This window comes from Heteronotia binoei, chromosome 7 (genome assembly GCF_032191835.1).
Source record: "Heteronotia binoei isolate CCM8104 ecotype False Entrance Well chromosome 7, APGP_CSIRO_Hbin_v1, whole genome shotgun sequence".
NCBI classification, from domain to species: domain Eukaryota; kingdom Metazoa; phylum Chordata; class Lepidosauria; order Squamata; family Gekkonidae; genus Heteronotia; species Heteronotia binoei.
Window position 1 is genome coordinate 8,748,681 of NC_083229.1, and position 27,602 is coordinate 8,776,282.

Sequence of the window (27,602 nt, forward strand, 5' to 3'; positions counted from 1 at the left end):
AGAGAGTGTTGTAATGGGAAGTGTGTGTGTTTGGTGAATGGTGAGGATAGGAGGGTGGAGTTAGTAATTTTGGAGAGATTTTATTAGTTAGTTGTGTTTTGTTGGTGGGGGTAGGAGTGATTTTGTATGGAAAATTGTAAATGTGATTGGAGAATGTGTAAAGTGTTTAGGGAGGATGTGATGTTGAGTTGGAAATTTTATGGAAAGAGAAATAAATATATATAGGGAGTGTTAATGTGGGTGGGGGATAATTGTTGTGATGTAAAAATTAGGTGGATTAAAGTTGGGTTGGTATTGGGGGGGAGGGGGGGGGGGGGGGGGGGGGGGGGGGGGTGGTATTGTAGAGGGGAAGTGGTAATATATGAAAGTGATAATTGAAGAATTGTAGGGTTGAGAATTTAGAAGGGGATGTGGTATATATTAAAGGAGGTAATTGAGAATTGTAGGGTTGGAGAGATTGTGAGAAGGGATGTGGTAATATATTAAAGAGGGTAATTGAGAATTTGAGGTTGGAGAGATTTGAGAGGGATGTGGTAATATATAAAAGAGGGTAATTGAAGAATTGAGGTTGGAGAGTTGTAGAAGGGGGATGTGGTGATATTATAAAGGTGGTGAATTGAAGAATGTAGGGGTTGGAGTGATTTAGAAGGGGGATGTGGTAATATATAAAAGGTGATAATTGAAGAATTTAGGTTGGAGTTATTTAGAAGGGGATGTGGTAGGATATATGGAAAAGTGGATAATTGAAGAATTTGAGGGTTGGAGTATTTGAGAAGGGATGTGGTAATATATAAAAGGTGGTAATTGAAGAATTTAGGGGTTGGAGTATTTAGAAGGGGATGTGGTAATATATAAAAGTGATAATTGAAGAATTGAGGTTGAGTATTTAGAAGGGATGTGGTAATATATAAAAGTGGTAATTGAAGATTTAGGGTTGAGAGATTGTGAGAAGGGGATGTGGTAATATATATAAAGTGGGTAATTGAAGAAGTAGGGTTGGAGTATTTGAGAAGGGTATGTGGTAATATATAAAAGTGGTAATTGAAGAAGGTAGGTTGGAGTATTGTAGAAGGGTATGTGTATTATATAAAGTGTGAATTGAAGAATTTGAGGGTTGGAGAATTTAGAAGGGGATGTGGTAATTTATAAAAGGTGGGTAATTGAATTGTAGGGTTGGAGTGATTTGAGAAGGGTATGTGTGAATATATAAAAGTGGGTAATTGAAGAATTGTGAGGTTGGAGTATTTGAGAAGGGGATGTGGTGAATATATAAAAGTGGTAATTGAAGAATTTGAGGGTTGGAGAATTTAGAAGGGGATGTGGTATATATATAAAAGGTGGGTAATTGAAGAAGTAGGGTTGGAGTGATTTGAGAAGGGTATGTGGTGAATATATAAAAGTGGTGAATTGAAGAATTGTAGGGTTGGAGAGATTTGAGAAGGGGATGTGGTAATATATAAAAGGTGGTAATTGAAGAATTTAGGGTTGGAGTATTAGAAGGGGATGTGGTAATATATAAGAGGTGGTGAATTGAAGAATTGAGGTTGGAGTATTTGAGAAGGGGAAGTGGTGAATATATAAAAGGTGTGTAATTGAAGAAGTAGGGGTTGGAGTATTGTGAGAAGGGGATGTGGTGAATATATAAAAGGTGGTAATTGAAGAATTGTTAGGGTTGGAGTTATTGTAGAAGGGGATGTTGTAATATATAAGAGGTGGTAATTGGAAGAATTTAGTTGGAGTGATTTAGAAGGGGAAGTGGTAATATATAAAAGGTGTGAGAATTGAAGAATTAGATGAGTTGTAAGTGAGTGGTTATAATGTTGGAGTATGATGAAAGTGGTTGAATTATGAAGTGTAGTTTAGTTATTAAGTTTTTGAAGAATTTGAGGTTGTGTTGTAGTTTGAGGACAGGAAGGCTGGATAGGGATTGGGAAGGGCTGTAGGTCAGAGAGTACACTATCTGCTTTGACATGCAGAAGGTCCCAGGTTCAATCCTTGCCGTCTCCAGTTGAAAGGAAACTGTTGTAGGTGATGCGAAAGACCTAAACCTGATACCCTGGAGAGCTGCTGCCAGTCTGAGTAGACAATACTGGCTTTGACGGGCCAGAAGTCTGATTGAGAAGATGGCTGCTTCCTGCGCCTCCATGTGTGATACGCGTTCCTGTTCCACAGGTTTAGTCCGCCCCAGATTCCTTGGGTTTGCTCTGCTCCACTTCCCATGGCTTCAGTCCGCTTTTGCTGTGATTTCGGTGCAACTCGGAGCATTCCTAAAATTCTACATACTGTGCAGAATCAAACAGGAGGCTCTGGACTGCGCTAATTCAGACGGCAGGTGGGGCATCCAATTTTCAAATGCTCCTCTGTGTTAAAAAAAAAAAATCTCCCCGTTTATAGTAAAGAAACACGTTTGGGGAAAAGGGTTACCATCTCCTTCTTCTGTGGCGTCGTAGTTTACAACAGCAAGATGTTTTTTAACGGAGTGTTTCAGCATACGGTTCCCCTCCCCACCTTTGAAGTGGTGCAGTCCGGAATCCTATCCCCCTAGTCTACCGTAACATGTAGAATAGCTCAGAGACAGATTGTGCTGGCTTGTGTTATCTTCCCTTTACACAGCAACAGAGAGATTTGGGGTGACTTCTCCCCGGAGGAGCGCAGAGAGTCGCAGAGCTGGGATTCAAATAATAACAAATAATCAAATCAAAGCAGCCCTATGCGCTGGGGGGAAAGCCGTGAGTTTATGGGTCACGACAGATGCAGTATTGATAAAAAAAAAAAAGGAGCCCAAGAAAAACAGAGCGGAGAAATGACAGGGAAGCCACGAAATGATTCTAATGCGACCCGATGGCTTCTTTCTGCTGTACGCAACAGGAGCCAGAGATGGGGCTAGCGAGGGCACCTGGGAGTGAGCAGGGAGGGGTGTGTGAGCAGAGCTTCTCTGGTCTATGCTTGCATTTTTATGCCATTGTGGGCCTGGTTCTTTGGATCATAGAATCATAGAGTTGGAAGCGACCTCCAGGGTCATCTAGTCCAACCCCTCACACACAGCAGAAAACCCACAAATACCTACCCCAAATTCACAGGATCTTCATTGCTGTCAGATGGCCATCTAGCCTCTGTTTCAAAACCTCCAAGGAAGGAGAGCCCACCACCTCCCGAGGAAGCCTGTTCCACTGAGGAATCGCTCTGTCAGGAAGTTCTTCCTAATGTTGAGCCGGAAACTCTTTTGGTTTAATTTCAACCCATTGGTTCTGGTCCTTCTGGGGCCACAGAAAACAATTCCACACCATCCTCTATAGGACAGCCCCTTCAAGTACTTGAAGATGGTGATCACATCACCTCTCAGCCGCCTCCTCTCCAGGCTAAACATCCCCAGCTCCTTCAACCTTTCCTCATAGGACTTGGTCTCCAGCTCCATCACCATCTTCGTCGCTCTCCTCTGGACCAGTTCCAGCTTGTCTATATCCTTCTTAAAGGAACGATAGGCAAAGGAATGGATGGAAACACCAGAGCAAAGATTGAGAAGTGGTTGGCCATTGCCTGCTTCTGTGTAGCAACCATGGATGTCCTTGGTGGTCTCCCATCCAAGTACTAACCAGGGATGAGCCTGCTTAGCTTCCATGAGACACTGGGATCAGGCTAACTTGAGTCATCTCAGTTAGGTCGGGTGAACAGAGTTGGTTTGCCGTTGCCTGCCACTGCATAACCGGAACACAGAAGCAAACGCACGCGTTTGTGACGTCAGCATTTGAGTCTGACTCGATGTGCATGAGTGATTGTATCACAGGTTACACTGCCCTGGTAATATGCATGCACCTGACGAAGCCATCTAGGAAATTGTGTTTTACGGTGTGCCGTTGCGCTACGTTATTCTACAACTATGAGACTTTGAACATCAAGAAAATTTGTTCCACTAATGTTATTCTTCAGCATTCGGAGGCACGTGAGCAACGGAAGTAGGAGTGGCACTCGGTGTCAAGTTACAAGTGCTTATGCCGTCTTCTGCCTTTTGTAATCAGTGTCTATTTTCGAGTTGGCTGAACCTCCAATGGGCTTGATATAAATCCCATCCATATTTTCATAGAGTGGATCTTTGATACCTTTATCGTTTTTAGCAAATATTTTTGCAGCTACGGGCTGTGTGCATTTGCTTCTGTGTTCCGGTTTTTACACCGTCCTCTTTGTTTGCGGTTGCCATTGCATAACAACTTTGGGTTTCCTTGGTGATCTCCCATCCAAGAAGATGAAGAAGAAGATATTGGATTTATATCCCACCCTATACTCTGAATCTCAGAGTCTCAGTGGTCACAATCTCCTTTACCTCCCCACCCCCCACCCCCCCACAACAGACACCCTGTTAGCTAGGTGGGGCTGAGGGAGATCTTACAGCAGCTGCCCTTTCAAGGACAACCTCTGCCAGAGCTATGGCTGACCCAAGGCCATTCCAGCAGGTGCAAGTGGAGGAGTGGGGAATCAAACCCAGTTCTCCCAGACAAGAGTCCGCACACTTAACCACTACACCAAACTGGCTCCAAGTACAAACCAGAGACTATAGCTGCTTAGCTTCTGAGATCTAATGAGATCCAGGTAGCCACATGGTGGCTAGAGGTATCCTGGGATACCGTTGATCTCCCGTTGACGGAGATCAGTTCACCTGGAGGAAATGGCTGCTTTGGAAGGGGGATTCTGTGGCACTCTAAACCATGGAAGTCCCACTCCTCCCCAAACCCCACCTTCCATAGGCTCCACCCCCATGAATCTCCAGGTATTTCTAGACCAGGGTAGGGAACGTTGGCTCTCCAGATGTTTTTTGCCTACAACTCCCATCAGCCCCAGCCATTGGCCATGCTGGCTGAGGCTGATGGGAGTTGTAAGCAAAAAAAAACATCTGGAGAGCCAACGTTCCCTACGCCTGCTCTAGACCAAGACCTGGCAAACATGGACCACAAAACCAGAGACTGCTGACAAGATATTGGAGTATACTTTGACCTGGATGGCCGAGGCTAGCCCAATGTCATCTGATGGAAAGCTAAGTAGGGGTGGCCCAAGGTTAGTTCTTGGCTAGGGGATGGCCAAGAAAATTGAGGGTTGCTACTGAGACAGGAATTACTTTTGTACATCTTTTGTGCCCTCAGTAACTCAAACAACCGATAGTTTTCCGGAATTCATAGAGATGAATGAATAGGTTTCTGAAGCGCACTGATAAACTTTATTACACTTGAGTTTCTTCTTCTTCTTCGATAAATAAAACTAATGTTGAAGCCGCAGGCATAGGAGTGGGAGAAGGAGGGGATTCTGCCTTACTGGAATTGCTGGTACTGGAGAATATTGGGGGCAGTTCTAGAAGGAATTCTGAACGAAGAAGATATTGGATTTATATCCCGCCCTCCACTCCAAATCTCAGTCTCAGAGCGGCTCACAATCTCCTCTCCCTTCCTCCCCCCCCCCCCCACAACAGACACCCCGTGAGGTAGATGAAGATATTGGATTTATATTCTGCCCTCCACTCCGAAGAGACTCAGAGCGGCTCACAATCTCCTTTACCTTCCTCCCCCACAACAGACACCCTGTGAGGTAGAGGAAGATATTGGATTTATACCCCGCCCTCCACTCCGAAGAGTCTCAGAGCGGCTCACAATCTCCTTTCCCTTCCTCCCCCACAACAGACACCCTGTGAGGTAGATGAAGATATTGGATTTATATCCTGCCGTCTACTCTGAAGAGTCTCAGAGCGGCTCACAATCTCCTTTCCCTTCCTCCCCCACAACAGACACCCTGTGAGGTAGAAGAAGACATTGGATTTATATCCTGCCCTCCACTCCAAAGAGTCTCAGAGCGGCTCACAATCTGCTTTACCTTCCTTCCCCACAATAGACACCCTGTGAGGTAGATGAAGATATTGGATTTATATTCTGCCCTCCACTCCGAAGAGTCTCAGAGCGGCTCACAATCTCCTTTCTCTTCCCCCCCCCCCCCCACAACAGACACCCTGTGAGGTAGATGAAGATATTGGATTTATATCCCGCCCTCCACTCCGAAGTCTCAGAGCGGCTCACGATGTCCTTTACCTCCCCCCCCCCCCCACAACAGACACCCTGTGAGGTAGATGAAGATATTGGATTTATATCCCGCCCTCCACTCTGAAGAGTCTCAGAGCGGCTCACAATCTCCTTTCTCTTCCCCTCCCCCACAACAGACACCCCGTGAGGTAGATGAAGATATTGGATTTATATCCCGCCCTCCACTCCGAAGTCTCAGAGCGGCTCACGATCTCCTTTACCTCCCCCCCCCACAACAGACACCCTGTGTGGTAGATGAAGATATTGGATTTATATCCCGCCCACCACTCCGAAGAGTCTCAGAGCGGCTCACAATCTCCTTTACCTCCCCCCCCCCACAATAGACACCCTGTGAGGTAGATGAAGAGATTGGATTTATATCCCGCCCTCCACTCCAAAGAGTCTCAGAGCGGCTCACAATCTCCTTTACCTTCCTCCCCCCCCCCCCAACAGACACCCTGTGAGGTAGATGAAGATATTGGATTTATATCCCGCCCTCCACTGCGAAGAGTGTCAGAGCGGCTCACAATCTCCTTTCCCTTCCCCCCCCCCCCCAACAGACACCCTGTGAGGTAGATGAAGATATTGGATTTATATCCCGCCCTCCACTCCGAAGAGTCTCAGAGCGGCTCACAATCTCCTTTCCCTTCCCCCCCCCCACAACAGACACCCTGTGAGGTAGATGAAGATATTGGATTTATATCCCGCCCTCCACTCCGAAGAGTCTCAGAGCGGCTCACAATCTCCTTTCCCTTCCTCCCCCACAACAGACACCCTGTGAGGTGGGTGGGGCTGGAGAGGGCTCTCCCAGCAGCTGCCCTTTCAAGGACAACCTCTGCCAGAGCTATGGCTGACTCAATGGAGACAATGGAGTTGGCCCTCTGATTTCCTCGCTTGACAATCAAACATAGCATCAGGCATTTCCTTCTTTCTTTGTAGAACCGTTCCGATTTTGTGTTGTGGGGCTATCATCGCCGGCTCCCCATTGATATGTCTTTTGTCTGAAAAGAGATGCGGTGGGTGTCAGGGGAGAAAAATCTAATAACTTGGCTGTGCGATATTTCCGGCCCGTAATCCCGACAACTAATTTAAAACCCATGATGAAAATGTAAGTGAAGAACAGCTAGTGAATCTTCCTATGAAGAACTCATTTTTATTACTATATAAAAAGGGATGAGGAAAATCCAAGAGAAAATTATTTACCCAGGCTTCTCTTTATTATTTCTCCCCCCCCCACCTCCCCCAAGTGGATTCAGTACTCTTTGAGGCCTTGTTTCTCTAGAAGTTACAGAAATTGCACGGATCCCAGAGCTAAGATGTGAGTAGATGCCCTTAAAGGACATCCGCAGAAAGCTCTCAGATGAAGAAGCTACCCTTTCAAGGACAAGAAGAAGACAACGAAGAATAATGTAGATTTATACCCCGCCCTTCTCTCTGAATCAGAATCTCAGAGCCACTCACAATCTCCTTTACCTTCCTCCCCTACAACAGGCACCCCTTTGTAACCAAATTGGCTCCTCAGTTCATTGCTGGCTAGAATGCCCAATAATCCAACCCTTCTGGAAAGCAGTATTGAATGACATTCATACTCTACCTCAACAAAATATTTCTATGACACCAGATGCTTTGCTATTGAATTTTAGACCAGAGAACAAAGCTCCCAAAGTTGTACAAAAAAGAATTACCTTATTAGTATATGCAGCTAGATCAACAATAGCCAATACATGGTAAAACTGACAAAACTCCATCCTTAAAAACCTGTACAATAAACTCTGGAATTTATATATCCTAGCAAAACTTAATGACAAATTGAAACCATTAAGGGACTCTTAACTACCATTCTGATATAGTGACTGTCTGGTTTCCAGTTTTAGAATTCCTACAAGATCTGAGACGCCTACTGTTATAGAAGCTTTTCATTTATGGTAAATGGGATTTATTTACTTGCAACAATAAGTTTGACAACAGTGACATGGAAAAGTATTTGTTCATTAGTATTGTTAAATAATGCATAAGTTTGTATTGCCACATAACAAAACGAGCAATAAAAATTATTGGCGGGGGGGGGGGGACATATAGCCTTGTGAGGTAGGTGAGGCTCAGAGAGCTTTCACAGAAGCTACCCTTTCAAGGACAACTCTTGTGAGAGCTATGGCTGACCCAAGGCCTTTCCAGCAGCTGCAAGTGGAGGAGTGGGGAATCAAACCCTGTTCTCCCAGATAAGAGTCCACACACATAACCACTACATCAAACTGGCTCTCAAGAGAGCCGGTGTAGAATAGAATAGGAACGGAGAGATCCATGTTCAAGTCCTCATTTGTCATGAACTTTGGGAGTTTACTGTTAAATCTGAGTCCAGTAGTTCCTTAGAGACCAACAAGAGGCTGGGATATAAGCGTTCAAGAGTCAAAACTCCCTTCATCAGATAGGAGTTGGATCCTTGAGTCCTTTTATCCCAGTCAGAAGATAGGAGGAATGTTGCCGAGAAGGAACTTGGGATGGGGAGATGAAATGCAAAATGTAATTAGCTTTATTAGATGTGACCCTTATATTGTAATCTGCCCTGAGCCCATTTGCAGGGAGGGAAGAATATAAACTGGAAGGAAGGAAGGAAGAGGGAGGGAGGGAAGGAAAGAAAGAAAGAAAGAAAGAAAGAAAGAAAGAAAGAAAGAAAGAAAGAAAGAAAGAAAGAAAGAAAGAAAGAAAGAAAGAAAGAAAGAAAGAAAGAAAGAAAGAAAGAAAGAAAGAAAGAAAGAAAGAAACTATTGGGATAAGAATCCCTATTCAGCCCCAGGGAGGAAGGGTCTATTGTTCTGAATTTGTGAATGAACTCAAGTTCTGCAATCTCATGTTGGAATCTCCCCTTGAAGCTTCTTCATTTGAATTGTTTTTTAAAAAAAAATAATTTATATTTTTGATAATTTTATGGTATTGTTCTACTCTCTGTACTACCTCAAGCAAATCCCCTAGAGAGGCAGCCTTTTCGACAGACAGATGTGTGTGTGTGTGAGAGAGAGAGGATCATTAGTTGTTCTGCATTGGGAGATAAAAGGCCAAAGCAAACTGTGGGCAACATGGTGGAGCTGAAGATAAGTTCTGCATTCAGCCAGCTTTTTTTCATACCCACAGACATATATACAACACTGACACAGCATGGTGGGTGCAGCCACAAAACGGTTTCTACAACATGGCCAGTGGGCGGGTTTGCTTAAAATATTTTTTTTCCTGTACCCCTATCCCTCTCAGTCAGTTTGGTGCAGTGGTTAAGTGCAAGGACTTTTATGTGGGAGAACCGAGTTTGATTCTCCACTCCTCCGTGGGCACCTGCTGATGTGGCCTTGGGTCAGCCACAAGTCCTCTCAAGGCTGTTCTGCGCAAGAGCATTCCTGTGAGAACTCTCTCAGCCCTACCTATCTCACATAGTGTCTGTTGCGGGAAGGAGAAAGGAAAGGAGATTGTAAGCCACTCTGAGTTTCCTTTGGCTAGCAAAAGGTGGGGTATAAATCCAATCTCCCCCAACTCCTCCTCCTCCTCCTCTTCTTCTTCTTCTTCTTTTTTCTTCTCCTCACCTTTCATGCTAAGCAATTTGCTGGCATTTTCGTTCATCTTACCTCTCTCTCTCAGGTTATTTATCAGAGAGGCGATTTATAATGATGCCATTACTGAGGGAGCCAGGTGTTAGTATTATTATTTTTTTCTTCTTTTTGCATTCGTACCTTACCCACGTCAGCCCTGTCTTGGAACGAATTAGTATAATTTGTTATACTCGATCCTGATAACTCTGAGCCTCAATTATTCTGTTCTCTTACATAAGCAAGATTTCCTCGATCTCTATTAGATAGAGGACAGCAGGTGACTTAGGGAAATTTAATCTCTTGGCATTTTCCAACACAATCCTTTGTGGAGTTATTAATCAAAGCCTTGAGACTTCTCTCTCCCCCCCCCCCCCCCAGATTTCAGCCCAAAGAATAATTTTGGTTTTAAAGTCTATCTTATCCTGAATGCACCCTTCGCTAAAAGGAACGTACCTCAGGAACGAAATGGTGAGATCTGAATGGTACATTGATCTTCTGTAATCCGACGATTTAAATAAACTCTGTTTTTGCAGCCCTTCATTTTACCAGTGAAGGGACTATCCATTATATCTTTGGCAGGTGTAATTGCAGACCTGGTAATTAATATGTTAGTTTTCAAATTAATTATGACAAAGGGGCTGTGGTACAGGCTTCGCATTAAACATAAGCAACGTGCAAGGTTTTTTAACAAAAAAAAAGTTCTAGTAAAAATGAGAGAGAATGTTTGTGCTGTTCCATGTTGCTGGTGTACTGGGATATTCACAGACATTCCAGTTGCGGAAACAGACGTTGAGAGGGTAACCAGCTGAAGTCGTACCAACTGCTGAACGGTGGCTTCTGGCTGTGTTATTGTTGGGGTTGTGACCCTCTATTTTTATGTGTTATGTTTATGAGATCTTTTAAATTTGTTGTGTTTCATTGGAGGTTTTATTTATTGTTACTGCAATGTTTTAAGCCGCCTTGAGCCCGCCTAGCGGGATAGGGCGGGGTATAAATAAATAAATTAAATTAAATTAACTGTTGTACCCAACTGTGAGGGTCAATAAAATGTTCCGTTTCGTGAGGGGATAAATCACTCAGCCGGGGTGGAGTTATGTTTAGGCTTGGCCTAGGAGACCTGGGTGGAAGTCTTTAGTTCAGGTTACGGAGCTCACTGCCGTTGTTTCTGCCTCAGCCAAGTTTGCCACACAGTCTCATTGCGAAAAGAAAAGCACAGGATCGCTTCTTCCATGTGGGTGATCCTGACCTTTGAAGGCCTAGGGTGGGATACACAGGTGAGGGACAGAATGAGGAATGGTGGGATGGGATACATTTCGTATGCAGGGAGGCACAACCTGTGGCTAGTCTTGACATCTGCTCAGGGCCGGCTCGCCCACCAGGCAAACTAGGCGGTTGCCTAGGGTTCTGGCAGGGTGGGGCACAGTATTTGGCCTTCTCCCTAGGAAAATATCTAGTTCCCCCCCCCACGCCTCATCCTCCCTCCCTTCCCCAACCCAGGTCGATTTCAATGTCCAAAAGGGCGCTCCTGGCTGTGTAAATGTGCCCCCCCTGCCACTGGGAGGGACGGTGGCTCAGTGGTAGAGCATCTGCTTGGGAAGCAGAAGGTCCCAGGTTCAGTCCCTGGCATCTCCAAAAAGGGTCCAGGCAAATAGGTGTGAAAATCCTCAGCTTGAGACCCTGGAGAGCCGCTGCCAGTCTGAGAAGACAATACTGACTTTGATGGACCGAGAGTCTGATTCAGTATAAGGCAGCTTCATATGTTCTTCATATATGTTCTGATCAGCTGATCGGCAAGTAAAACTATGTTGTGCACTCAGCGCCCAGGCAGGCGAGCGGCAGCTTGAACAAACCGCATCTGGAAAGGGTGCCGTGGCTGCTCCCTCCTCTGCACTTCCTGGATGGGAAGGAAGTGTGGAAGAAGGAACAGCTGCGGCGCCCTTTCCGGACATGTTTCATTCGAGCTGCCACTGGTCTGCCCAGCCACTGAGTGAGCACACAGTGCGGTTTTACCCGCCGATCAGCTGATCGACGGGGGGGGGCCTTTACACATCCCGAAGCAGTGCTCGATCACTGTTCCAGACATTGAAATCGACCTGAAGTGGGGAAGGGAGGGAAGAGGAGGTGCGGGGGGCGTGGTGCCACAGGTGGGGAGGCACAGGGGGCACTGTGGAGGGGGGCAGCAGTCTGCCACCCAGTCTGCCTAGGGCACCATGTGACCTCGGGCCGGTGCTCTATCTGCCTAACCATGGTGGACAAACTCCACCCCCCCTCCCTCGACGATTTGAGGAGCAGGAGAAAAAAAAATAGAGAAAATTGCATTCATGGTGATCCTCAGGACTTTTTTTGTAGAAGAAAACGTTTGGAGAAACGTCGACTGCGGGGTGACATGATAGAGGTTTACAAGATTATACATGGGATGGAGAAAATAGAGAAAGAAGTACTTTTCTCCCTTTCTCACAATACAAGAACTCGTGGGCATTCAATGAAATTGCTGAGCAGTCGGGGTAGAACGGATAAAAGGAAGTCCTTCTTCACCAAAGGGTGATTAACATGTGGAATTCATTGCCACAGGAGGTGGTGGCAGCTACAAGCTTAGCCAGCTTCAAGAGGGGGTTAGATAAAAATATGGAGCAGAGGTCCAGCAGTGACTATTAGCCACAGTGTGTGTGTGTGTGTGTATTTGGCCACTGTGTGATACAGAGTGTTGGACTGGATGGGCCACTGGCCTGATCCAACATGGCTTCTCGTATGTTCTTATGTGTGACACAGAATGTTGGACTGAATGAGCCATTGGCCTGATCCAACATGGCTTCTCTTATGTTCTTATGTGTGACACAGAATGTTGGACTGAATGAGCCATTGGCCTGATCCAACATGGCTTCTCTTATGTTCTTATGTGTGACACAGAATGTTGGACTGGATGGGCCATTCACCTGATCCAACATGGCTTCTCTTATGTTCTTAAGAAGTCCATCAAGAACTTAATTTTTTCACACGGGGCTTTTTTGTAGGGAAAGCTCAGCAGGAACTCATTTGCATATTTGGCCACATCCACTGATGCCAAGCCAGCCAGAACTGCATTCCCGTGTGTTCCTGCTTAAAAAAAAAGTCTTGGTGATCCACCAGAAGTTTCCCCAATCTCTGTGCTAAACACCATAAAGATTGGAAGGGCTTCCTCAAGCCTCACCTGGATGTGCTGTCGGTTCTGGTTGAAGGGCTGGAGAACATGATCTCTACTGAGTGATGCTTGAGGAATTCCTATGATCTCTATAGGCCTTGCCATAGAGTTTAGGGAAATTCCTAGAGTGTCACAAAGGATGTGATGTCGCATCCCGTGAAACAGCATCTTCCCCAGTCACTGCCCCCTTCCCAGTTTCTCAGCATTTGCCAGTTCAGGGCTGGCAACCGTAGCTGTGAAACAAATGTGATTGACATTCAATACTCACTCCCAGTGGCCTTTGTTTATACTCAACCAAGCCACTTATGGGATGTTTCAGGTTGGAAGCCATCTTTTTTTTTCCTGCCCGCACAAAAACTGCTTCTCCAGGGTTTTCTGCACATGGCTGCAATGCCCAGGACAGGGCATGTCTTGCAAAACAAGCTACATTTGTAACATATGTGGCAGCGAGGGCTGGAATTCTAGCAGGAGCTCATTTGAATATTAGGCCACACGCTCCTCATGTAGCCAATCCTCCAGGAGCTTACAAAAAGGAGCCTTGTAAGCTCTTGGAGGATTGGCTACATCAGGTGTGTGTGGCTGTCAAGAAACTGTAATTCATCTAACAAAGCAGGAGTCAAGTTGCCCCTTTAAGACCAAACAAGTTTTATTCAGAACATAAATGTTCGTGTGCTCTCCAAGCACACTTCATCAGACGAGGGGATCAGGTATTGTGGGCTGAAATACAAGTGGACTACAACTAGAAAATACACGTCCTTTTGTGAGGGAGCAGGCCTTCTCGATAATGGCTCCCCAATGGTGGAACCAGCTGCCAGAGGAGGTGCGGGCCCTGCGGGATCTTAACCAGTTCCGTAGGGCTTGTAAAACCGCCCTCTTCCAACTTGCCTTCTAAGGTGGAATCTTGGTAACGATATCCAGCCATTTTTATATATGTACTGAACTGTAGCACCATTAATTTATACTGGTTTTTAACTTATTTATTTAACTTAAACTCACGAATTTGTAATTTAACTGTATTTTATTGTATTAATTGTATTTTACTGTTATATCATGATATAAGTACCATGTCTTGTAAGCCGCCCTGAGCCTGCCTTGGCAGGGAGGGCGGGATACAAATAAAAATTTCTTCTTCTTCTTCTTCTTCTTCTTCTTCTTCTTCTCCTAGATTTACAGAAAAACCAATTGGCGGAGGACTTTATTACCTTTTATGGCTATCCAGACCAAATGGCCAAGCCACGTTGGTTTGCCATGTGATCAGTCTGCATACTTAATCAACAAACTGCTTGTATTTCAGCCCACAATACCTGATGAAGTGGGCTTAGAGAGCACACGAAAGCTTACATTTTGAATAAAACTTGGTTGAACTTAAAGGTGCAACTTGACTCCCGCTTTGTTCAACTGCTTCAGACCAACACAGCTGCCCACTTGTAATTCATCTGAGTGTTTGTGTCATTCAATGTCTTTGTTTTTATGTAAGTATACCAGGATTGGCACCAGCATATAGCTGAGATAACAGGAACTTACCTAATTAAAGCTAAAGGGTAATCTGTCACACCTGTGGAGTCAGACCAAAGTGACAGCTCAACGTCTGTTTCCAGGGCTAGATGACAGCTCCTTAATTAGATCACGTCAGTGATTGGGTAGCCAATTAACCAACCAGAATATATTCAGGCTAGGTGCCCACCAACATTCATCAGATCATCAGAAGAAGTTACTATCACAGAAGAACCAGTTCAAGGAGGATGGGACTCTGAGAGGTCTCCTGGTGTTGTGGGTCTGACATAGACAAGTTGGAAGGGGTCTAGAGGAGGGTGACGAAGATGGTGAGGGGTCTGGAGACCGTCCTATGAGGAAAGGTTGAAGGAGCTGGGCATGTTTAGCCTGGAGAGGAGGTGGCTGAGAGGTGATATGATCACCATCTTCAAGTACTTGAAGAGCTGTCCTATAGAGGATGGTGTGGAATTGTTTTCTGTGGCTCCGGAAGGTAGAACCAGAACCAATGGGTTGAAATTAAATCAAAAGAGTTTCTGACTCAACATTAGGAAGAACTTCCTGACCGTTAGAGCGATTCCTCAGTGGAACAGGCTTCCTCGGGAGGTGGTGGGCTCTCCTTCCTTGGAGGTTTTTCAACAGAGGCTAGATGGCCATTTGACAGTGATGAAGATCCTGTGAATTTGGAGTAGGTATTTGTGGGTTTCCTGCATTGTGTGCAGGGGGTTGGACTAGATGACTCTAGAGGTCCCTTCCAACTTTATGATTCTATGAGAGCGTCAGTGAGTAAGCATAGGTAACTAGCTGAAGTAGGCTGCACAGTCCAGTGTGGAAGGCTAATTGCCTTAGGGTTTTGTTTTGTGTTCCTCTGTGCACATTGTGTTTATTTTACTTGGTTTTTATATCTCTTTTATGTTCCCTTTTCTGTAAATAAATTGTATATATTTTTCCATAAGTGTTGTCCTTTATTCTGTAGACCTGGGACCTGACAACACATTTGACCATACGAACCTACGTAGTGTTATTTTATTTACTTTCCCCCTTCCTTTTAGCAGGCCTTACAGGGTGTGGCATATGCTCCCTGAGTCTGGATGTCTGTTATGACATGTTAGCAGCTGGGTGTTTAACAAGTAACAGCTGTGATTCTTGATAGTAGCCTAATATGCAAAGGAGTTCCTGCTAGAATTCCACCCCTGGTAGCAGCAAGTCAGAGGAGTGTGAGAAATTCTAGTGTCCTGGCCCCACTGATGGACCACCTGATGGCACCTGGTTTTTTGGCCACTGTGTGACACAGAGTGTTGGAGTTGGACTGGATGGGCCATTGGCCTGTTCCAACATGGCTTCTCTTGCATTCTTATAGCATTGGAAACAGTGTGTCACGTTCTCAGGGCACAGACAGGCAGGAGTCCAAAGCCAGTCCAAGGTCAAAGTCCAGGAAGTCAAGCAGGAGCGAAGTCACCAAAGCAAAATCGCAAACCGAAATCAGTAGTCAGTGCCCAAAAGCCAAAGGGTCAGGGTGCCAAGGAATTCAAGCAGGTCAGGATCAGGAAGGAGTGTGGATGCAAGCCAGGGAATCGACTTGTTGCTTCCATGAGGTTATCAGGTCCTGGGTGAGAGTTATATGGGAGCCTTGATCAGCCTGCTCCCTGGGTGGCAGTGACTCTGCTAGAACTCAGGGCTGAGAGATCTGAAGCATAGACGTGCCTCATGCCTTTGCTCTGAAAGTTCTTTCCAGAGCCTGCTTTGAACTCTTGAGATGGGAGGGGGAGAGCTTGGAGGAGATTGATGGTCAACAGCTGACACTGGTGTCTGGAATATGAGGAGAGTGGTTGATGAGTCAGCTGCTGGTTGTTCGGCTGAGGAACTGGCTGGCAACTCTTCCAGTTCTGTTAACCCTTCTAGCTTCCCCTCATCAGGGCTCATGACACAGTGCAGAAAAGGGCAACTAGAATGATTAAAGAGTATTTTATTATGATGCAGGAGAGCAGTCACCTGAGAATCGGGTCACCAACTCCGGACTGGGAAGTTCCTGGAAATTTGATGGTGGATCCTGGGTTAGGGTGGGGTTTAGGGAAGGGCGGGGCCCGAGCGGAGTACAATGCCTTAGTGTCTGCCTTCCGAAGCAGCCATTTTCTCTGGGGAGCCGATATCTGTATTCTGGAGACCAGTGGTGATTCCGGGAGCTTCACGACCATGGGGAATTTCACAGAAGAAAAGTGCACCCGATAAACAAATACCATGAATAATGTACGATGATAATGACTACTATTTATACAAAGTAGATACTTATTTATAATACAACCTCATTGTATTTGTACAGTAATCTCCGAACTATAGAAAGAGTCCCAAGCCGCAGTTCATTAACAAAAGCAAACAGTTTCCTTCTGTAACAGCGTCCCGTTTTTAATGTGATGCGTTCCAATAAAGTTTAAACAAAAAGCATTAGCTTCTCAGAACCAAAATATGGAGAGTCAGTTTGGTGTAGTGGTTAAGTGTGCGGACTCTTATCTGGGAGAACCGGGTGTGATTCCCCACTCCTCCACTTGCAGCTGCCGGCATGGCCTTGGGTCAGCCATAGCTCTGGCAGAGGTTGTCCTTGGAAGGGCAGCTGCTGTGAGAGCCCTCTCCAGCCCCACCCACCTCACAGGGTGTCTGCTGTGGGGGAGGAAGGTAGAGATTGTGAGCTGCTCTGAGACTCTTCAGAGGGGAGGGCGGGATATAAATCCAATATCATCTTCTTCTTCTTCTTCTTCTTCTTCTTCTTCTTCTTCTTCTTCTTCTTCTTCTTCTTCTTCTTCTTCCTGCAACTGTCAAAACACTTCTTCAGAAGCTGAACAAAATAGAATAAGACGTTGGCGCTAAATTGTAAAGAAAACTTCTTAAAGCGATAACGCAAAAAAACTTCCCAAAGTCAATAGGGACTCCTCGATGCCGCCTCTAACAGAAGCCCAGCCGGCTTTTGTGGAACCTGTTTCTGTTCCCTTCATCAGAGAGGGGTCCAGCAGTCCTCAGTCTTCAACGTTGCATGGCATGTACATAGACCAAAAAAAGTTTCTAAAAATATGCTACAAATTGCTAAAACCAATCTCAGAATCATTCACGATCCACTTCCGGGGTTGGAAAATGCCAAGCTGAATTGCTTCTCAGAAGGGGAGCAGGCTGGGGCTTCTGTTCGTGGAAGTGGAGGGCAATTTAATGCCTACTGCCTACTTTTCTCAGTCAGAGATTAGTCCAAGATATGCACAGGAAACTCTGAGGAGATTTACCTTGGCTAAAAGGGAGTCCGGGGGGGCATCATGGGGTGTGGGCTTTTCGTGTAGCAGGAACTCCTTTTGCATATTAGGCCACGCCCTTCTGATGTAGCCAATCCTCCTGGAGCTTACAGTAGGCCCTGGACTAAGAGCCTTGGAAGCTCTTGGAGAACTGGCTACATCAGGGGGTGTGTCCTAATAGGCAAAGGAGTTACTGCTACAAAAAAAAAGCACTTAAAAGAGAGTGAACAGCAGATGTGTAGGCAGATGGGATTGTGGGGAGGGCACCTGCAGCGTGAACTGAGGCATGTGCTGTCAGTATTTTTGAACACTCAAGCATACGCAAATTGCTCGAATGCGGCTGAACAGTTTGTCGAACTTTCAGCTGTATTGTATTTAATGCCTTCCAACAGGGGTGGCCGAACTGTGGATCTTTCACACATATTGTGTGGCTCTTGAAGCCCCCACCACCCCGTCAGCCAGCTTGGAAAAGGTTTTTCTCTCCTTAAATCACTTCTCCGTGCCGAGCCAGCTGGCCGCTTGGAGAATACATTTAAAGGTAAAGTTGCTACTTTCTACCTTCCCCTCCCTCCCCATATATTTTCCATCAGGGGTGTGTGGCCTAATATGCAAAGGAGCTCCTGCTAGAAAGTGAGCCCTGCCTAAAACACTCTCTTTGTCTAGGACCATAAGAAGACCCTTGCTGGATCAGACCAGTGGTCCATTCAGACCCGCAACCTGTCTCCCACAGTGGCCGACTGATTACTCTGAAGGTCCAGCAACAGCTCATAAAGGCCAAGGCCTTCATAAAAACCTAAGAAGAGCCCTTCTGGATCAGATCAGTGGTTCCTCTAGTCCAGGATCCCGTCTCAAACAGTATCCAATCAGTTCCTCTGGAGGGCCAAAAACAGGGCAGAGAAGCTGAGGTTTTCTGAGACCTGAGAAGAACATCAGAAGAGCCCTGCTGTATCAGACCAGTGGCCCATCTTGTCCAGCATCCTGTCTCACACAAGTGACCAACCAGTTCCTCTAGATAGGTAACAACAGGGCAGAGAGATCAAGACCTTCATACGAACATCAGAAGAGCCTTGCTGTATCAGACCAGTGGTCCATCTTGTCCAGCATCCTTTCTCACACAAGTGGCTAACCAGTTCCTCTAGACAGCTAACAACAGGGCAGAGAGATCAAGACCTTTATACGAACATCAGAAGAGCCCTGCTGGATCAGGCCAGTGGTCCATTTGGATCAGTCTCCTGTCTCACACAATGACCAACCAATTTCCGCACAATGAAGTTTCCATTAAGTCCTGCATTCTGCACAGTTTTGCTAGGTGGACTTCCCTCTGTTTGAATGGTAACAAAATAGGTGATAGGGTGTGAAATGGTCTTTGGCTCCCCGTTCCTTGGGCCTCTTCATCCAAATCTTATTTACTTAATTTACGGGCAGGTAGCCAACCGATGCTGTGCAAATTGCACTGGTTACCAGTTGAGTACCGGATTTGCTTCAAGGTTCTAGTATTGACACTCAAAGCCTTATGTGGCCTGGGACCGACATACCTGCGGGTCCGCCTCTCCCCATATGAATCTCGAAGGTTGCTGTGATCCACCAACCAACCTCTTTTGGGCATCCCTGGTCCAAAGGACGTCTGTCTAGCCTTGACTGGGGCCAGGGCCTTTTCAGCCCTGGCCCCAACCTGGTGGAATCAGCTCCCCATGGAGATACAGACTCTACCGGAATAGTTACCTTTCCATAGGGCCAGTAAGACGGAGCTGTTCCGCCAAACATTTGGTTGAGGCAAGCGGATGTCCTCCTCATTGCCTATACCATCTGCTATCCTCCCCCACATTGATCCACCATCTGAATTATTATATCTGGGCCATTGATTATATTCCAACCGGCACTATGAGCCTGCCCTCCTTTGTTACATAGTGCCGTGTCGTGCTGTTTCGCTTTTAATTGCATTTTATTGGTTTTATTGTATTTGACTGGTTTTACTTGGATGTAATCCGCCCTGAGCCCATTTAGGAAAGGGCGGAATATAAATGTACCAAAATTAATTCATTCATTAATCTATATCCCACCTTTCTCCCCAATGGGAACCCAAAGCAGCTTATATTGTTCTCTTTGCCTCTATTTATTTTATCCTCATAACGGGTCCAGAGGAGGGTGACGAAGATGGTGAGGGGTCTGGAGACCAAGTCCTATGAGGAAAGGTTGAAGGAGCTGGGTCTGTTTAGTCTGGAGAGGAGGCGGCTGAGAGGTGATAGGATCACCATCTTCAAGGACTTGAAGGGCTGTCCTATAGAGGATGGTATGGAATTGTTTTCTGCAGTCCCAGAAGGTAGGACCAGAACCAGTGGGTTGAAATTAAATCAAAAGAGTTTTCGACTCAACATTAGGAAGAACTTTCTGATCGTTAGAGCGGTTCCTCAGTGAAACAGGCTTCCTCGGAAGGTGGTGGGCTCTCCTTCCTTGGAGGTGTTTAAGCCGAGGCTGGATGGCCATCTGACAGCGATGAATATCCCATGAATTTAGGGGGAGGCGTTTGTGGGTTTCCTGCATTGTGCAGGGGGTGGGACTAAATGACTCTGGAGGTCCCTGTGAGTTAGCTTAGGCCAGGAGCCTGCGATTGCCGAAGATCACCCATCATGCTTCCTCAGCAGAGCAGGGATTCGAATCTGGGTTCCCCAGAGCCTACTCTTATGCTTGAACCAGTACATCCTGCTGGCTCTCCCCGGTGAGGAGATAACACAGGTTAGCTTAAGCTGCGGCGTCTTATACTCCTCTTCACTCGCAGCCGAGTCCCGCATGTGAACAATTTACTTATTTTTTGCCAGGAAGGACAAGCGTGGAGGACAGAGAAGCACCCTCCTGGGCCTTCCACCATCTGGAACGGCCCTCCGAGATTCTCAAACAGCATGTCAGTCAGCAGCCTGTAAGAGCCATGGTTATCTCCCCGCTGCCCTCCCACACAACCAGGCAGAAAATTGCTGACAAGGCTTAGGGGAAAGATAAGGCAGCTTGAAAGGGCAGACTGAAGGTAGTCGGATTAAGCCAGCCAGCAGGCCGCCTGATCGACGCCCTCCCTCCCTCATCCGTTCAGAGTGCCGATCTGTACCACGGCGCGGAACGTCTTGGACGCGGAGGAGCCCAGAGGGTTATCCCCCTTGTGGGTTTTGCCCATCATCTCACGGGCTCTTTGCATCCACAATGGGATTTGGCAGCAATTTTTTCCCCTCCCCCATCAACCCTTTGCCTCTGCATTCCAAACCCATCCCAGGCCCATTCGGAGCCCTGTCAAACTGCGGCAGCGTCATGTACCACCGGCTTTGTGGAAAGAGCCGGAGCTCACGAGCGCCTTAGAGTTGCTGCACGCTGACGAGGTCCCGTCGTAATTGGAGCTGACAGCGTCTTTTGTGTCATCGGCATGCAGCCCCCTTTTTTCCCACTGCTCGCCACTCCCGGAGAGCCTGGTTGAGAGTGACAGAATTCATTATGCCCGGGAAACAGGCAGAGGGACGTTCAAAGCGAACCATTCATCAAAAGCAAACAACTGCAAGAGTGGAGATAGCGGGCACAGTGCTTTAAAAAAACAAAGCCGTTTCCCCCAATCTGTATTGCGCCCCAAATTACGAATTTTCATCCATTTTTGGCAATACCTTGGCATCTATTCCCTTTCCCCGGCAAAATGCTCTGATTGGCAAAATTGCTTGATCGTGAAGGGGAGACGGCTTATAAGCTCTCTCTTGCCTTTCCCCGAGAAGTCTGTTCGGCTCTCGTGATGATGGAATGATGGATCGCTCATGCCGTTTTTAGGATAGTCTGCTTGGGAAATGATGCAGTAAAGCCCTCTCTAGGCCTCCACTTTGAGCAAAACAGAGACAGTAATGGAATGAGCCTGGCAAGGTTGGGGTGTTTTTTTTTTGGGGGGGGGAGTTCTTTGCAAAAAGAGACATGGTATTTACAAGCAAATCAAGTTAGGCCGTCAATTCTGAATGACGGAATCCCCATCTGTAGCATATATTTGCTGCATTCAGGGCTTTTTTTGTAGAAGGAACTCCTTTACATATTAGGCTAAACACCCCTGATGTAGCCAATCCTCCTGGAGCTTACAGTAGGCCCAGTAATAAGAGCCCTGTAAGCTCTCAGAGGATTGGCTGCATCAGGGGTGTGCGGCCAGGGCCGGCTCACCCACTAGGCAAAATAGGCATTTGCCTAGGGCACGGCGGGGTAGAGGGAGTGCCAAATTGGCCCTCCCCATGCCCTAGATAAATCCCTACTTTGCTTCTTCCTCCTCCCACCCATCCCTTCCCCCCGTCAGTAGCTCACCCGCCAGGTCTTCCCCTCTTCAGTAACTCTGCCCAGCCGGCCTTTCTCCTCAGTAGCCTGCCCGCCCCTTACCCCCCCAGTAGCTCGCCCACGCCTTCCCTCCAGTAGCTCTCCCGCCATCCTCTTCCTCTGCCTCCCCCATCTTCTTCCCCATAGCCTCCCCCATCTTCTTCCTCCACCCAGCCTTTCTCCTCCTCCTTAGCTCGCCTGCCCTGCTACCTCACTGTGAGTTTCCCAGAGGCCACCTCCCCCCCCCTCCCGGTGCACAAAGAGGAGCGACACAAGCCTCCTGCTTACCTGCTTCAGCAGGCATCATAGTACAGCATTCTGTACTAGTATGCTGTACTATGATGCCCATCAAAGCGGGTAAGCAGGAGACTGGCATTGCTGCTGTGCATGTGCCAGAGGGGGTGGCGGAGTGTGGAACCGGCTTCCTCCTTGGGAGGTGGTGGGCTCTCCTTCCTTGGAGGTTTTTCAACAGAGGCTAGATGGCCATCTGACAGCGATGAAGATCCTGTGAATTTGGGGGGAGGCGTTTGCGAGCTTCCTGCATTGTGCAGGGGATTGGACTCGATGACCCTGGAGGTCCCTTCCAACTCTAGGATTCTATTATCTTTTTGTGTACCTTGAATCTCACCACCTCGTCATCCAATTTCATAGGAAACATTTCTGCAGCCCCTGCACCCCACCTTCCTTAGCCACGAGACCTCGTTCTTATGTTAGGAAGAACGTCCAGACCATTAGAGCGGTTCCTCAGTGGAACAGGCTTCCTTCGGAGGTGGTGGGCTCTCCTTCCTTGGAGGTTTTTAAACAGAGGCTGGATGGTCATCTGACAGCAAGGAGGATCCTGTGAATTTAGGGGGAGGTGTTTGTGAGTTTCCTGCATTGCGCAGGGGGTTGGACTTGATGACCCTGGAGTTCCCTTTCAACTCTAGGATTCTAGGTTTTTCAACAGAGGCTAGATGGCCACCTGACAGCAATGAAGATCCTGTGAATTTTGGGGGAGGTGTTTGTGAGTCTCCTGCAGGGGGCTGGACTAGATGACCCTGAATGTCCCTTCCAACTCTATGATCCTATGTTTTGTCTATGTATCTTAGAAGTATCCTATTTTCTCACCCTGGGGTATTTGGTACACTTGGGCACTCAGGGTTGTACTCTCAGAGACTGCCACTGTTTGCGGCTGGTTGTAACTGGAATGAAAAGGGGGGGAGGGTAGAGGGTGCTGCTTCATTGGTAGAAAAAAGGAGCTTTTCACTCAAATGAAATAACAGTCTGTGGAATCTTGTGAGCAAAAATTTTACTTCCTGAGCTACTGGCATTAAAGTTATGAGAGCCAGTTTGGTGTAGCGGTTAAGTGTGCAGACTCTTATCTGGAATAACTGAGTTTGATTCCCCACGCCTCCACTTGCAACTGCTCGAATGGCCTTGGTTTAGCTATAGCTATCGCAGAAGTTGTCCTTGAAAGGGCAGCTGCTGTGAGAGCCCACTGAGGAAGGTAGGCCTGAGAAAGCTCTCCCAGCAGCTGCCCTTTCAAGGACAACTCCTGCTAGAGCTATGGCCGACCCAAGGCCATTCCAGCAGTTGCAAGAGCAGGAGTGGGGGATCAGACCCGGTTCTCCCAGATAAGAGTCCATACTATACCACTACACCAAACTGGTTAACCATTACACCAAACTGACCCTCAGTCATCTACACTTCCCCAGTCATCTACACTCCCCCCCCCCCCACCCAGCAAGCTGCGTACTCATTTTACTGATCTCGAAAGGATGGAAGGCTGAGTCAACCTTGAGCGGCTACCTGAACCCAGCTTCCGCCGGGATTGAACTCAGGTCATGAGCAGAACTTGGACTGCAGTACTGCAGCTTTACCACTCTGTGCCACGGGGCTTCAGCCATAGTCAACAACATATCAGCTTCTGTGGGTATTTTTGTTGTTGTTCAGTCGCACAGTCGAGTCTGACTCTTTGCAACCCCATGGACCAAGTCACGCCAGGCCCTCCTGTCTTCCACCATCCTCCAAAGTCTGCTCAAATTCCTGTTAGTTACATCAGTAATGCTGTCCAGCCGTCTCATCTTTTGCCGTCCCCTTCTTAAGATGGGGACGGCAATGGCCCATCCAGTCCAACACTCTGTGTCACACAGTGGCCAATACACACACAGAGAGAGAGTGGCTAATAGACACTGATGGACCTCTGCTCCATATTTTTATCCAATCCCCTCTTGAAGCTGGCTATGCTTGTAACCGCCACCACCTCCTGTGGCAGTGAATTCCACATGTTAATCACCCTTTGGGTGAAGTACTTCCTTTTATCCGTTCTAACCTGACTGCTCAGCAATTTCATTGAATGCCCACGAGTTCTTGTATTGTGAGAAAGGGAGAAAAGGACTTCTTTCTCTACTTTCTCCATCCCATGCATCATCTTGTAAACCTCTATCATGTCACCCCGCAGTCGACGTTTCTCCAAGCAGTCGACGTTTCTTCTTTTGCCTTCTGTCTTTCCCAGCATCAGGGTCTTCTCCAGGGAGTGCTCCCTTCTCATTGGGTGGCCAAAGTCTTTGAGCTTCAGCTTCAGCATCTGACCTTCCAGTGAACAGTCTGGGTTGATTTCCCTTAGGACTGACCGATTGGATCTTCTTGCGGTCCAAGGGACTCTCAAGAGTCTTCTCCAGCACCACAGCTCAAAAGCATCTATTCTTCTGCGCTTGGTGGGTATGTTAATGATCAGCTAATGCCCCCCTATGAGAAAGGCAGAAGTAACGTATAATATAGTGGGTTCAAAGCATGGAGGAGGCAAAAAAGCAGTGATTCAAGCAAAGGCTGAACTCAAAAGACTGGAGAACTGGGGAAACAGAACCAACTATATGCACTACAGCAAGGGTGTCAAACATGCGGCCCGGGGGCCAAATCAGCCCCCCCGAGCAACTGTCTGTCATCTGCTTCCTTCTCCTTATCTCTTGCTTCCTTCTGCATAACAGCTAGCTTTGCAAGGCTTGCTCAGTTGCACAGGAGCTACAGAGCAAAACCTTTATTTTTTCCCATTGGCTGAGGCTCCTCCCTTGGGGAGGAAGGGGGGGGGGGAAGGCAGATCTTGTTTTTTCAGGCTACCCCCTCCTGGGGAGGGAAGGAGGGAGCGAAGGAAGGAGCCAAGAGCTTCTTTTGCCCAGTTCCCTGGATCCCATGGGAGAGATACAAAGAAAGCACCTTTAATACCACCAAACGCTAAAGTTTTAAGCATGTTTTAAGGTGTTTTTTTAAAAAAAATGTTGTGTTTGTGTCCTTTATAAAGTTTATATCTCTGCTACCTAATCTTAAATAGGTATACACCTGGCCTGGCCTAACATGGCCCGGCCCAACCTGACATGGCCCAGCCCAACAAGGTCTCATTTATATCAGATCCGGCCCTCATAACAAATGAGTTCCGACACCCCTGGACTACAGGGCTCCCACGCCAGCACGCCATTGGGTCATTCATACCAGCAGGGGGCCGGTGATTGGAGCAGGGCAGCCGGGATTTGGATCCTACTTCCCCTTGTTCCCGAGTCCCCAAGCTCGGTCTGTCAGGCTCCAATGAGCCAGGCAGGAACACCCTTGGAAAGACATATTGCAGTTGTCCCGCCTCGGGACACTCCCCCCATGACCGCCCCCCCCCCGGCCGATCCTCGCACCATCCCCGCCACAAACCAGCGCAGCACCCCTATTCACCCCAACACAATCCGAGGAGCCTGGAGGACCGGGCAGCAGCCGTGCCAGACTCCGTGGCTGCCCAATGTGGGAGAAGCCGGCCAGCTGCCAGAGAAGAGCCGGAGTCAGCCCGCGACGAACCGTCGAGGCTTGTCCCGGACCTCGGTGGCTGAAGCCGCCACGCCTTGCAGCCCTGCCCACCTGAAGGCCAAACGAGGGAACCGCCCCAGGACGCCAGAGTCCGGCGTCAGAGCTTTTGAAGTGTGGCGGGGCCAGCCCAGGGAGGAAGCGGGGAGAAAGGGGTGTGGCTCAAAGGGGAATACAAGGAAGCCAGGCTGAGAGGTCAAGGAGGAAGAGAGGCGAATGAGACGGGGAGGCTGCCCAGCACAGAGAGGGAGATTACGGGAGCCTGCACTGTTGAGCTGGGGAAAGGAGGGTCAGAAGGATAAAGCAACCCGACCTCCTCCCATTCTGAGACCTCCACAGCTGGCGACGAGGCCCGCCGGGAGGGCTGGCTGCCAAGAGACCCCCCGGGGGGGCAGCAGGGGCATGAAAGCAGTTCACATACACAACATAAAGGAGGCGGGCTTTGCTGTCCCAACATGGAGATACGTCAAGTCTCTGTTTAGGTGCGGCGCTAAATAGCTCTTTGGCGGTAGGGAAACATGCCTGGCTTGCCGAAGTCTGAGCTCCCTGCGCTCACCTATCCTACAGCACAGGCAGCCATTTGCGCTTGTCAGAGAGATTCCCCATTCAAAGGTTATCGACATCCCACGCCTGTCTAATTTTCGCTCTGTCAGTTATGTCAGACTCTTTCCGTCCTTCCCGGCAGGAGCTCTCTCCTCGAAAGGTTGCTCTGGACCATCATTTATTGTATTTAAGGCTGCTTCCCTGAAATCGTATACATGGACTGCCAGTCAATGTTATAAATAAGACTCCGGGCTCCTTACCTTTAATTACAGAATATGTGCACGGGGTATTGGATTCCTATGCATGCTTTTACCCTTAATGCCAGGGGTGTCGGGCTCATTCGTTATGAGGGCTGGATCAGACATGAATGAGACTTTGTCGGGCCGGGTCATGTCGGGTTGGGCCGAGCCATGTTGGGCCAGGCCGTATGTGTGTACCTATTTAAGTGGAGAGCCGGTTTGGTGTAGTGGTTAAGTGTGCAGACTCTTATCTGGGAGAACCGGGTTTGATTCCCCACTCCTCCACTTGCACCTGCTGAAATGGCCTTGGGTCAGCCATAGCTCTGGCAGAGGTTGTCCTTGAAAGGGCAGCTGCTGTGAGAGCCCTCTCCAGCCCCACCCACCTCACAGGGTGACTGTTGTGGGGGAGGAAGGTCAAGGAGATTGTGAGCTGCTCTGAGACTCTTCGGAGTGGAGGGCGGGATATAAATCCAATATCTTCATCTACCTCACAGGGTGTCTGTTGCGGGGGAGGAAGATAAAGGAGATTGTGAGCTGCTCTGAGACTCTTCGGAGTGGAGGGCGGGATATAAATCCAATATCTTCATCTACCTCACAGGGTGTCTGTTGTGGGGAAGGAAGGTAGAGGAGACTGTGAGCCGCTCTGAGACTCTTCGGAGTGGAGGGCGGGATATAAATCCAATATCTTCATCTACCTCACAGGGTGTCTGTTGTGGGGGAGGAAGGGAAAGGAGATTGTGAGCTGCTCTGAGACTCTTCGGAGTGGAGGGCGGGATATAAATCCAATATCTTCATCTACCTCACAGGGTGTCTGTTGTGGGGGAGAAAGGGAAAGGAGATTGTGAGCTGCTCTGAGACTCTTCGGAGTGGAGGGCGGGATATAAATCCAATATCTTCATCTACCTCACAGGGTGTCTGTTGTGGGGGAGGAAAGTAAAGGAGATTGTGAGCCACTCTGAGACTCTTCGGAGTGGAGGACGGGATATAAATCCAATATCTTCTTCTTCTTCTTTAAGATTAGGAAGCAGAGATATAAATTTTATAAAGAACACAGGCAAACACGTATATATAATTAAAAAAATTAAAACCTGCTTTCTTTGTATCTCTCCCAT

At 47.6% G+C, this 27,602-nt stretch overlaps 1 protein-coding gene across 1 annotated transcript in view; it reads left to right on the top strand.

Annotated features, from left to right (window-relative positions):
* Nucleotides 1–27,602, top strand: part of TSNARE1 (t-SNARE domain containing 1) — a 570,576-nt gene that overhangs the window by 391,872 nt on the left and 151,102 nt on the right. The gene's annotated exons all lie outside the window — the stretch shown is intronic.